Below are 12,341 nucleotides of genomic sequence, written 5' to 3'. Positions count from 1 at the left end.
TTGACCGTCGACATGCTGCACAAGATTTGCGGCCCCTGGAGGAGGGAGAGAGAGTGTGGATTCGCGACACAGATTGTGCTGGCACTGTTCTTAGCCCAGCGCAGCGTCCACGCTCCTACGTGGTCCAGACGGATGCAGGTGCTCTCGTCCGCAACCGGAGACATCTGGTTCCGCAGCAGTCTCCGTCATCAGGTGGTCTAGACCTCGGCAGCTCCAGTCCACGGACACGAGGATCTGAAAGCCTGCCACAGACTCCAACTCGCCCAGAGCCTGTGTGCAGCAGTCCAACTCCCAGGGCACTTACTCCTCTACCAGTTGCATCGCCACCGGTTGCCCCGGCTACTCCCTCAAGACCGCCTGGGTCAGTTGTACGCACTCGGTCTGGACGTTGTGTTAGGCCGCCGGTGCGGCTGAACTTGTAGAACGTGCCATGAGACATTCGTCATTACGTTGTATACCTGAGAGCAAGGGGTTGCTTTCTGTTACTTTCCCAAAAGGGGGGATGTAGAGGGCGCGAGTGCTAAGCCGATTAGGAGGCGCCCTCTATAGGATGTAGCATATAAAGGCTGTGCTGTGAATAAACGGGGGCACTTCTGCTGGGGACTCGGAGCGTGTGTCTTTACTCCGCGGCCCTCGGGCTTCAGCCTGCCTCCTCGGCCGCCTCGGCTCGAACCCTCCCACCACAACGTACAGCTCCACCTTGCAGAGGCGGCTTGGCCTCTGCCCGCGGGCCGGCCGGAATTGTCGGCCGCGGTTTGAAAGATGGACGCCTATTCCCTGCTGCCTTCGTCGGTGGTTCCCCACCACCGCCGCTTTCGGGAGTACTTGTCTCGTCTCCACCTTCATCCCAAGGGCGCTTGCCGGCCAGGCCACCGGCTGCGCTCTCGCTCTGGTCCATGCTGTCCTGTCCGGCGGTAGCGTCCGGCTCCTTGCTGGGAGGTTCAGACGATTCTGGCCTCTCTGAGGCTGTTGCAATCTCTGGTTGTGGCTCCAACGGTTGGTCAGCGGGCTGTTGCCCCGTTGTCGCGTTCGGCCCACTTACTTTGGCCAGGTCTGTCGTCGCTAGCGCTCCGTTGCCCGAACTTGCTGCGTCTTCAGCGTCACGCTCGTCCATGAGTAGCTCGGACGAGTCATCACCACCCACGGGCCCGGTGACGCTGGCATAGGAGAGCGTGCAGTCGTGCTCCTCATGACCGAACCTCCGGCAGCCCCCGCAACGTGGCACACGGCAGTCACGACGAATGTGCCTCTTTCCTCGGCAGCGTAGACAAATGGGCGCTCTTCCCGGCACTACAACAAGGGCTTGCTCGCCGCTTACGTTCACTTGATGAGGCAGGTCATCAATTTTAAGGCCCACCTTCAACCTGAGGGTCACCAGACGGGTCGTCGAGCCTTTGTCGGTCACGCCGTGTACCCGCCAACGCTCTCTGCTGATTTCAGTCACTTGCCCGTACGCTGCAAACGCACGTCGCAAATCTTCGTCAAGTACATTGTGAAGCAGCCAATGTACCTTCATCCGCACATCTTGGTTTGCCGGGTCGATGACGAGGCAGCGGCAGTTTTTTACCTTGATGTCTCCGAGGGCCAGGATCCTTTTCACTGCATCCATATTCTTGAACGTCACCGCCCACACATGGCTCATACGATACGCTCCCAAGGCAACAACCTCGGGGAGCAGCGTCAGGCGGGCCAGGGTGTCGCGAAAGTCTTCCACTCGATATGGCCGGGAACGGACGTCGGCATGTAAAAAAACAGTATTCAAAACAACTCGTCCTGTTGGCAGGTTTGGCAGTACAACTTCATAATCGTTATCAACGTCAAAAGACCTGTTACCGCGGCCGAAACGTGCCGCTGTAGCCACCCCTGAAGGGCCTGCCATCCTGCGTCCGCTCACCTCGGCTGCCGGAAGCAGAATCCGACCGCTCGGCCACGCTACCACTGTTATCCTGCCGAGTGACGGTCGCGTGCGCTTTTTGCCTAAGAAAGCACGTAAAAAAAGCAACACAATATGTCAGCGGTGGGATTCGAACCCACGCCTCCGAGGAGACTGGTGCCTAAAACCAGCGCCTTAGACCGCTCGGCCACGCTACCACTGTTCTCCTGCCGAGTGACGGTCGCGTGCGCTTTTTGCCGAAGAACGCACGTAAAAAAAGAAACACAATATGGCAGCGGTGGGATTCGAACCCACGCCTCCGAGGAGGACTGGTGCCTAAAACCAGCGCCTTAGACCACTCGGCCACGCTACCACTGTTCTCCTGCCGAGTGACGGTCGCGTGCGCTTTTTGCCTAAGAACGCACGTAAAAAAAGTAACACAATATGGCAGCGATGGGATTCGAACCCACGCCTCCGAGGAGACTGGTGCCTAAAACCAGCGCCTTAGACCGCTCGGCCACGCTACCACTGTTATCCTGCCGAGTGACGGTCGCGTGCGCTTTTTGCCGAAGAACGCACGTAAAAAAAGCAACACAATATGGCAGCGGTGGGATTCGAACCCACGCCTCCGAGGAGACTGGTGCCTAAAACCAGCGCCTTAGACCACTCGGCCACGCTACCACTGTTCTCCTGCCGAGTGACGGTCGCGTGCGCTTTTTGCCGAAGAACGCACGTAAAAAAAGCAACACAATATGGCAGCGGTGGGATTCGAACCCACGCCTCCGAGGAGACTGGTGCCTAAAACCAGCGCCTTAGACCGCTCGGCCACGCTACCACTGTTATCCTGCCGAGTGACGGTCGCGTGCGCTTTTTGCCTAAGAACGCACGTAAAAAAAGTAACACAATATGGCAGCGATGGGATTCGAACCCACGCCTCCGAGGAGACTGGTGCCTAAAACCAGCGCCTTAGACCGCTCGGCCACGCTACCACTGTTCTCCTGCCGAGTGACGGTCGCGTGCGCTTTTTGCCGAAGAACGCACGTAAAATAAGCAACACAATATGGCAGCGGTGGGATTCGAACCCACGCCTCCGAGGAGACTGGTGCCTAAAACCAGCGCCTTAGACCGCTCGGCCACGCTACCTTTTTTTTTTCTTTATTGCCTTGCAATTGAAGTGCCATGCTGAATACATTGTTAAAAAAGAGAGTCAGCTTAGCTTATGCTGACTCGGTTGCATTAAAATCGTTTCAATTTCACCAACTCATCGAACAGTGGCAACCAGTCCGGTGGTTCTTTGTGCGCTTTGTAGACTTTACGCATGTAGGCGACACTTTCGATAAAGTTTTCTCGAACAGAATGGACATCCACATCAGCATGGCGTACATACATTCTTGTGCATCATATACTATGGAGGCTTATTAGCATAATAAGGTCATATGGAACATTATTAGTTTCTGTATCTAAGTACCTGATACCACGTGGAGTTATTGGTAATTCTTTCTTTAAGGTTCGTTGTAAAATGTCCCAATGAAAAAATGGGTCCCAACAATCAATGAAGACATGGTCGACAGTCTCTGGTTTCTTGCACAGTAAGCAATTAGTAGTCCAAGGCACAAATAAACCCTTGTCTGCCAGCCAAGTCTTCACGGGCAGGGTATTTGTGTGGAGTTTAAAGAAGAATGATTTACTGATGGTTTCACAGGCATTCTTTTGACTCTTTTTAGAACATCATCTCCTGAGCCTCCAGAGTATGCTATCCTGTACAATGGAACTGGCATTAATAAGTCTAACATATCGTGATATAATTTTCTTTCTTTTAACTGAACTTAAGTATTCTAGCGAGAAACGAACACTCAGCATACGGAAGGATGACACTACTTCCCGAAGGAAGCCTTTCACTGGACGGGATTCAGCATACGAACACGAAACAAGAAAGTCAGGTAAAAGATTCACTTAATCGCACTTGTATCATGGTGCGCAAAAAAGGATCACTCTGGTTTCGCAAGAACATAAACCGCGATACGAATCTGTCGTACAAATAGATGTGACAGTCCGAGACCACCACTGCGAACCGATCTAAACAGATTAGTGCGGCTGCAGCGTTCCCAAGTTGAGTTCCAAATGAACACGGCAAACACTCTATGCAGCTTCTGTACATTCGCTCTCGACATGAATAGCGCTTGTAATATGTACCAAATTTTAGCAACCAGGAAAATGTTACACACGGTGGAGCGCGCGAACATTGATAGGTTACGTCCTTGCCACGCAAGCGCTTTTTCCTTCACCATCTGTGTTTCTTGTTCCCAGAACGTAGTACTGTCGTTATAATGTTCGAGTGGCACCCCTAGATATTTTGCAGGCATGGTCACCCACTGGATGTTTGCGAAAGTGCATGGTGGGCTTTTCCACGCGCCATGCCAAAACCCGATGCACTTGTCCCAGTTAATAGCACTTCCTGTTTTTTCGCAGTAAGACTTCGCTACAGTTACCACTTCGCTGATACTGTCATAGTCATCACAAAACACTGCTAGATCGTCTGCGTAAGATAGTACTTTCAGCTCGCTTTGCTGTAATTTGAAACCTCGTATTTTCTCGTTTTCTCTAACGGCTAGGCAAAAGGGTTCCAGGTATATCGCGAATAGCAATGATGAGATTGGACACCCTTGTTTCAGAGACGAACAGACATTGACACTTCTTGTGAGAGACTTGTTGATAATCAACCGTGTGCTGCATTCTTTGTAGACCATTTTTAAGCCATCTATAATTATGGATCCTAGGTTCGTGTATTCTAAAATCTCGAAGAGAATATCGTGAGACACACGGTCGAATGCCTTCTGCAGGTCTAGCTGCAACATTGCAACTCGACCCTCGAAAGCATCGACGCATTCTAGAACGCTCCTAGCGATGTGTACGTTGGTGGTTATTGTGCGCCCTTTAATCCCACACGTTTGGTGGGCTCCAACTAAATGCTTAATTACGCTCTGTAACCTTCTTGCTAATATTTTCATAAATATTTTATAGTCAGTGTTTGCGAGGCTAATGGGACGGTACGATGCAACGTACAAGCGCTTTACTGGATCATCAGATTTAGGGATCAGGACCATCTGAGTTGTTCGGAAAGACGGGGGTATACGGTTGTTTTCATATGACAGTGCTAAAAATTGCTTCATAATCGGAGATATTTCTGCCTTAAATGCTTTGTAGAAGGCAGCGCTTAAGCCATCCGGCCCAGGCGCCTTTCCTGAGCCTAGTTCTTCTATAGCTGCTTCAACTTCACTCACACTTACAGGGGCTTCGAGGTCTTTTTTAATGCTTTCTTCCAACTGTGGCATTAAGTGCAAGAACTGGCCTATGAAACCACCCAGATCAGTTTTTCTTTTGCTAAACAGGTCATCATAATGTTCAACAAATGCTTGTTCAATGATCGTGATGTCACTCGTGACTTCATCTTTGTAGCATATCTGATTGATATCACTGCGGCGAGCGTAAGCTTTCTCGTCGCTAAGCGCGCGTTTATTCGGTGTTTCCCCTTGCCACAGTTTTTCTGCACGGGATCTTATCATGGCTCCGCGATACTTTTCTGTGTCGATTGTTTCTAACTGGCTTTTTACTTGCTTTATTTCCTTCATGACATGGCCAGGTTCTGTGCTTTCTAATTTAAGTAGGAAGTCGAGTTTGCTCCTTAGGGCCTTTTCCTTCTGTTTTTCTTCTTGTTTCAGCTTAGTAGCTCTTTCTATAGCACCTAGCTTGACTTCATTTTTAAAATCTTCCCACATGCCTACTACATGTTTCTGATCGGCTGCAATCAATCGTCCAAGTTTTCCCTTAACATCATTTACGAAACTGTCATCATTAAGTAATTTATCGTTAAATTTCCACAAGTCCCACGAGAAATTTGTTTTTCGTTCTTTTGTTCCTATTGTGAAGGCAACCAAACTGTGGTCGCTAAAAGAGACTTGCTTGTTCACGTACGCTTTACATAACGGTACTAGTTCCAGTTACATACGCTCTATCCAGCCTAGCGTGACTTAGTCCTTGAAAATGTGTAAACCGCGGAACACTGTAATCGTACAACACATAGCCGACGTCTTCCAGGTTGTATTCGCTGACAAGATTGCTCAATAGCAATGTACTATGGTCATTCACAGGCAAATTTTTCACACGGTCGTCTGGAAAACACAAACATTTGAAATCACCTAGTAAAACCAGAAGCCTATCGGTTTTTAAATAAGCCTCAACTTGCTCAAAAAAGGACTCCCTCTCGTGCTGTCTATTTGGTGCGTAAATACAAACAACTCGCCAGGAAATTTCACTGAGGATAAAATCGACAACCATCAGGCGTCCTGTTTCACACACAGGCATTGCTTCCACAGATGCGTTTAAGCTGTTGCGCAAAAAATAGCACAACCCCCCGATGTGCCGGCCGCATGACAAACGCATACACTGTAACGCGGAACGAAAGGTTGCACCATGCGATCCGTTTGCTCTTGACTCGATATCTTGGTCTCCTGTACTGCAATTATATCGAGATCATTTTCCAGAAACATACGACTCAGTTGGTATTGCCGTCGCCTTGCGCTTAGTCCTCGGACGTTAAGCGTGGCAACACGGATCGCTGTGTTAAGTTTAGCTGCCATTATGATCAAGAACAAACGGGTCGCATAGCGCTTACCTTGATCGACCCATTCACTATGTAGCACGTGGCTCCGCCGGTCAAGCTGGCGGTATCACACGTAGAAGCCGTGGGAAGGTTGCAAGACCCAATCGAAGCCGCTACGGGGGCGGCCCCGTCTCGGGTCTCCGCTCAACTTGGACGTTGGGCCTCGGCGTGAATGACGTACGTCGCAGCTGAGCCGCCTTTGTCGGTGGCTCGCTGCATGTCGTCGCTCCAGAGGTCCCAGATGCGCCGAGCGTTTCCTCGTGAGCCCGCTTCGCAGGCGTGTTAGTGGCTGCTGCCATGTCGACGTCGGTCGTGGCAGGCGTAGTAGACGTCTCGGGACATGTAGTGGCAGGCGACGGCTTCGGGGCGTCCCTCTGTTTTGTCGCGACGCTCTCGTTTTCAGTCACGGCGTTTTCATTCTTTTCCGGAGAAACATCCTCGACATCAGGTTTCTTGTCTAGACCCAAGTTTTTCAAGTGAAGAGGCGGCTTTTCCGTGACTGCATTGCCAGCCTTGTCGCTTGTAGCAGGTGAAATGCCTTCAACTTCAACCTCATCCATGAGGTGTTCAGCCACTTCGTCGGCTCTCCTCGTTGGTCCTGCAACGACAGCGTACGTCTTGACGCACTGAGAACGATCATGGCCGAAGCGTCGGCAGACCTCGCAGCGTGGAACACGACAGTCCCGGCGAATATGACCGGTTGTATGGCACCGCAGGCAAAGGGGGGCGCGGCCGGGAATGACGGCAAGGACGAGCTCCCCTGCTATACGTAGCTGGTGCGGAATATCGTCGAGTGTAATTCCCGCTTTCAGCTGCAGCGTCACCGACCTCGTCGTTGAGCCCTTGTCCAATATACCTTGAACACGCCACCGTTCTTTCGCCGCGTCTGTCACCTTTCATATGGGGCAAGAGCTTGTCGTATGTCTTCGTCTGACACACTTGGCAGCAACCAGTGTAGCTTCATGCGGACACCTTGGTTGTTGGGGTCAACGACAATGCAGCGTCGTTCTTTGACGATGATGGTCCCGGCATCAAGCAGTTTCTTAGTAGCTTCCGCCGTCTTCATCATGACCGCCCAGACGTGGTTCATCTGGTACGCCCCCAAAGCAACTACTTCGGGGAGCAGTTCCAGACGGGCCAGAGCGTCACGGAAATCCTCAACTTTGTACGGTCTTCCACGGACGTCCGCGTGTAGAAAAACAGTATTAAGGACGATTCGTCCGGTAGGCAAGTGCGGCAAAATTACCTGATAGTCGTCGTCGTCAAAAACAGCATTCCTGTTACCGCGGCCGTTCAAGGCCGCCAACACCGCTCCCTCGGAGCACATGATAACACGTCCGTTCACTACGGTGCCCGGAAGTGGAATCCGAGCCGGCCTTGCGCATGTACTGCTCTCGATAGCTTATAAGGTAATGCTACACTCACGAGCAGATGATTCTAAAAGTAACAATTATTCCGTTTTCTCGTAAGTGGGCCCTAGTTACAGCCTCCAGAACGACCAACGTTGCTTAAGGAAAGGAAGGTACGACCCGTTAGCGCTGTTCTCTGATGGAATAGCTACCTGGTAAGAGAAAACAAAAAAGGGGCTCGTCCGGGATTTGAACCCGGGACCTCTCGCACCCGAAGCGAGAATCATGCCCCTAGACCAACGAGCCGGCCTTGCGCATGTACTGCTCTCGATAGCTTATAAGGTAATGCTACACTCACGAGCAGATGATTCTAAAAGTAACAATTATTCCGTTTTCTCGTAAGTGGGCCCTAGTTACAGCCTCCAGAACGACCAACGTTGCTTAAGGAAAGGAAGGTACGACCCGTTAGCGCTGTTCTCTGATGGAATAGCTACCTGGTAAGGGAAAACAAAAAAGGGGCTCGTCCGGGATTTGAACCCGGGACCTCTCGCACCCGAAGCGAGAATCATGCCCCTAGACCAACGAGCCGGCCTTGCGCATGTACTGCTCTCGATAGCTTATAAGGTAATGCTACACTCACGAGCAGATGATTCTAAAAGTAACAATTATTCCGTTTTCTCGTAAGTGGGCCCTAGTTACAGCCTCCAGAACGACCAACGTTGCTTAAGGAAAGGAAGGTACGACCCGTTAGCGCTGTTCTCTGATGGAATAGCTACCTGGTAAGAGAAAACAAAAAAGGGGCTCGTCCGGGATTTGAACCCGGGACCTCTCGCACCCGAAGCGAGAATCATACCCCTAGACCAACGAGCTTTTTTTTTTCTTCTTTATTGCCTGCTTTGACACTAGCGAAACAATACAAATGCATATATACAGTGCACCGACATCACGTCAGGCGGGATGGTCATATTAAAATTTCTTGAGGCACACCAGCTCATCAAGAATGCCAACCCAGTCTGTGGGTTCACTCTGTGCACGATACACTTCTCGTATAAAAGAAACACTTTCAATGAAGTTTTCTCGCGTAGAGCGTGCATTGGCGTCAGCATGACGAACAGCCATTCTCGTCTTCCACAAACTGTGGAGGCCCAGGAGCATGAACATATCAAAAGGTATTCCTTGATCACTTTCAACTGGCAGGAATCGAATTCCATACGGGGTTATGGGGAGTTCTTTTTTGAGAGTGCGCTGCAAGACATCCCAATGAAATACTGCGCCCGGACAATCAATGAAGGGATGTTCAATTGTTTCGGGCTTTGTACACAGCAAGCAGTTCGTTGTCCACGGTACGAATATTCCTTTCTGTTCAAGCCATACTTTAACGGGGAGGGTGTTTGTGTGTAGCTGGAAAAAAATGTTTTCCAACAGGTCTTACAGGCATCCTTTTGACTCGTTTCAGCACATCTTTTCCTGGGCCTCCACAGTGAACAATCCTATACAGTGGGGTAGGTAGCATGCTGTCAACCAAATCGACGTACGGTTTTTTCTTTCTCACTGAGCACAAATACTCCAGCGAAAACCGTGCACAGAGTATTCGAAAAGACGCAACTACTTCACGATAATAACCAGTCGCTCTTCTACTGATAAGACTGGATGTAGTTAAAACAAATTCCGGCAGTTCTGTTGCCATTCTCGCCTGAATGGCAGTGCGGAGAAAAGCATTTCGTTCATCGCGCCGGAAAAAGAACCGCGATACAATCTGTCTGATGAACAAGTGTGAGAGCCCAAGGCCTCCACTGCGAACACTGCGAAAAAGGTTTGTACGGCTGGTTCGCTCCCAAGTGGAATTCCATATAAAGGTAGCAAACACCCGGTGCACTTTTTGAACACTGACGCGAGACATGAACATTACTTGCAGTATATACCAGACTTTGGCAACCAAAAAAACATTGCAAGCTGAGGCACGCGAAACACTGATAATCCCCGGCCTTGCCATCCCTTTATCTTTTCTTTCATCAATTCTGTTTGTCCGCTCCATAACTGCGTGGAGTCTTGATAGTGCTCAAGGGACACACCTAGATAAGGTGCAGGCACCGTAGTCCATTGCATTCCGGCGAAATCAGGGCATCGCGTCCCAATTTCCATGCCATATGCCAACACTTTTTTCGAAGTTTATCTGGGCGCCCGTGTACTTTCAGAAAGATCTTGCCAGGCGGACAGCCTCGATCACGCTTTCCTTGTCTTCACAAAAGACGGCGACGTCATCTGCATAGGCTAGCATTTTAACTTCAGCGGCGTGCAGCCTAAAACCACGTATGTTTACATCATGGATGACTGCCAAACAAAAAGGTTCGAGGTATACGGCAAAAAGCAATGGAGACAAAGGACAGCCTTGTAGTACAGACGAGCGGACTGGCACCTTCGAACTAAGGCATTTATTAATTACAATCTGCGTTGAACACTCTTCATAAGCCATTTCAACGCCCTCTAAATGATGTTCCCAACATTACAGTACTGCAATATAGAGAAAAGCACCTCATGTGACACCCGGTCGAAGGCCTTCGCAAGGTCGAGCTGCAACATCGCCACCCGACCCCCAATGTCATCACAACATTCTAACACATTCCTTGCAATGTGGGTGTTGGTGAAAATTGTAGGGCCTTTAATGCCACACGTCTGGTGTGGCCCTACAAGCTCCTTAATCACGCTTTGGAATCGTCCAGCCAGTACTTTCATAAATATTTTGTAGTCTGTGTTGGTTAGACTTATCGGTCTGTATGAGCCTACTAAAAGAAGCTTTTCCCGGTCATCGGTTTTTGGAATCAAAACTACGTGTGACATGCGGAATGAGGGTGGCACTTTTTTAACTTCGTACGCTTCTGAGAGTAGTCTGTGCAAAATACAGGAAAACTCGTGACTGAATGATTTGTAAAACTTGGCGCCTAGGCCGTCTGGCCCTGGCGACTTTCCTGACGGCAACCTCTATCGCCCTTTCAATTCGGTAAACTTATTGGCATTTCAAGGCTTTTCTCTAACGCCGTCTTCAACTTGGCATTTCGCTCATGAATTCGCTGTCGAAGCCTAGGTCTAGAGGCGTGTCCCATTGCCGAACAATTCCCGATAATGCTCAACGACGGCTCTCTCGATTAAACAGCTTTGACGTCACCTCGTTTTGAAAACGTATCTGTTTAATCTCATTTTCTCGACGCATGCCGCTTTTCGTCGCTCATTGCCCGTTGTTTGGCATCTCACCCATCCATAACCGTGCGCTCCGAGCACGTATAACTGAGCTTTATATCGCTCTGCGTCAATAACTTCCAGCTCATGTCTTACTTTCTTTACATTTTCCGCACTACCTGATCATGAACCGTATTTTGTACGCTCAAAGAAATTCTACTTGTCTTTGCAGCTCTTTGTTTCTGCAGTCTTCATGCTGGCGGCTGCTTCCTCTTTCGATCGCAATGCACTTAACTTGGGCCTTAATTCTTCCCATGCAGCCATAAATTTGTCATGCTGTTTGTCATCAACTCTAATATCTTTTCCTTTACTCTGCGCACAAATGGCTCATCATCAAGCAACTTTTCGTTGAATTTCCACATGTTCCAGTTGAATCGTGGTCTTTTAACTTTTTCCCCCATCGCGAAGCTCACTAAGCTATGATCCGTAAACGATAGCGGTGTGACATTATAACTGTTACAAAACGGGATCAAATCTAGTGAAACATACACTCTGTCCAGCCTTTATCGGCTGTTTCCTTGAATGTGCGTGTACTGCGGAATCGTACCGTCCGTGAAAATTTGACACACATCTTCTAACTTGTGGTCTTCAATTAGTGAGCTCAAAAACAGAGCATTTTTGTCACGAACATGTTCCCCTCTGATTCGATCTTCCGCAGAACACACAATTAAAATCACCAAGAAATATGATGTAGCGGTCACACTTTAGATACTGCTCTATATACTCAATATACTACAATCGGTCGTTCACAATGTTCGGCGCATAAACGCATATGAGCCGCCACGACGCTCCAGAAAAAGAAAAATCGAAAATGAGCATGCGGCTAGTTTGACATACAGTTACACTTTCTTCAATAATGCCAGCACTCTTCCGTATAGGCAACGCGCACCCCCTGATGTACCATAGCATGGCATACGCACACATTGTAATGCGCCGTGAAAGGCGTCACAATGCGATCGGTCTGCTCTTGAGTTTCGACCTTAGTTTCTTGTAAAGCGACAACATCGAGTTCCTCTCCATACACAAGCGACTGAGTTGATACTGTCTCCTTCGCGCCGAGGCCACGAACATTAAAGTGGCCACTCTCAATGCTGTCTCTAATTTCACCGCCATTAGTCTGTATAAGCAAGCCGATCGCAAGGTGGCTGGAAAACAAATCCATCACAACCACTTTGTAAAAAACAATGTCCAAAAAACACATGCTCAAACGAAAAAGCCGCTCTAA

The 12,341-nt window shown here is 49.4% G+C and overlaps 10 non-coding genes across 10 annotated transcripts; all 10 read right to left on the bottom strand.

Annotated features, from left to right (window-relative positions):
• Positions 1-2,009: 2,009 nt before the first annotated feature.
• On the bottom strand, positions 2,010-2,091 carry Trnal-uag (transfer RNA leucine (anticodon UAG)). Its single transcript has one exon. It is a non-coding gene; the product is annotated as a tRNA-Leu (tRNA).
• Positions 2,092-2,163: 72 nt separating this feature from the next.
• On the bottom strand, positions 2,164-2,246 carry Trnal-uag (transfer RNA leucine (anticodon UAG)). Its single transcript has one exon. It is a non-coding gene; the product is annotated as a tRNA-Leu (tRNA).
• A 72-nt stretch (positions 2,247-2,318) lies between these two features.
• Trnal-uag (transfer RNA leucine (anticodon UAG)) lies at positions 2,319-2,400 on the bottom strand. Its single transcript has one exon. It is a non-coding gene; the product is annotated as a tRNA-Leu (tRNA).
• A 72-nt stretch (positions 2,401-2,472) lies between these two features.
• Trnal-uag (transfer RNA leucine (anticodon UAG)) lies at positions 2,473-2,554 on the bottom strand. The gene has a single exon. It is a non-coding gene; the product is annotated as a tRNA-Leu (tRNA).
• A 72-nt stretch (positions 2,555-2,626) lies between these two features.
• Positions 2,627-2,708, bottom strand: Trnal-uag (transfer RNA leucine (anticodon UAG)). The gene has a single exon. It is a non-coding gene; the product is annotated as a tRNA-Leu (tRNA).
• Positions 2,709-2,780: 72 nt separating this feature from the next.
• Positions 2,781-2,862, bottom strand: Trnal-uag (transfer RNA leucine (anticodon UAG)). Its single transcript has one exon. It is a non-coding gene; the product is annotated as a tRNA-Leu (tRNA).
• Positions 2,863-2,934: 72 nt separating this feature from the next.
• Trnal-uag (transfer RNA leucine (anticodon UAG)) lies at positions 2,935-3,016 on the bottom strand. The gene has a single exon. It is a non-coding gene; the product is annotated as a tRNA-Leu (tRNA).
• A 5,100-nt stretch (positions 3,017-8,116) lies between these two features.
• On the bottom strand, positions 8,117-8,188 carry Trnap-cgg (transfer RNA proline (anticodon CGG)). The gene has a single exon. It is a non-coding gene; the product is annotated as a tRNA-Pro (tRNA).
• Positions 8,189-8,398: 210 nt separating this feature from the next.
• On the bottom strand, positions 8,399-8,470 carry Trnap-cgg (transfer RNA proline (anticodon CGG)). Its single transcript has one exon. It is a non-coding gene; the product is annotated as a tRNA-Pro (tRNA).
• Positions 8,471-8,680: 210 nt separating this feature from the next.
• On the bottom strand, positions 8,681-8,752 carry Trnap-cgg (transfer RNA proline (anticodon CGG)). Its single transcript has one exon. It is a non-coding gene; the product is annotated as a tRNA-Pro (tRNA).
• Between the last annotated feature and the right edge of the window lie 3,589 nt (positions 8,753-12,341).

Source organism: Dermacentor silvarum, chromosome 4 (genome assembly GCF_013339745.2).
Source record: "Dermacentor silvarum isolate Dsil-2018 chromosome 4, BIME_Dsil_1.4, whole genome shotgun sequence".
Classification (NCBI taxonomy): domain Eukaryota; kingdom Metazoa; phylum Arthropoda; class Arachnida; order Ixodida; family Ixodidae; genus Dermacentor; species Dermacentor silvarum.
The sequence above is the reverse complement of the archived record's forward strand: the minus strand, read 5'-3'. Positions and strand labels throughout refer to the sequence as shown.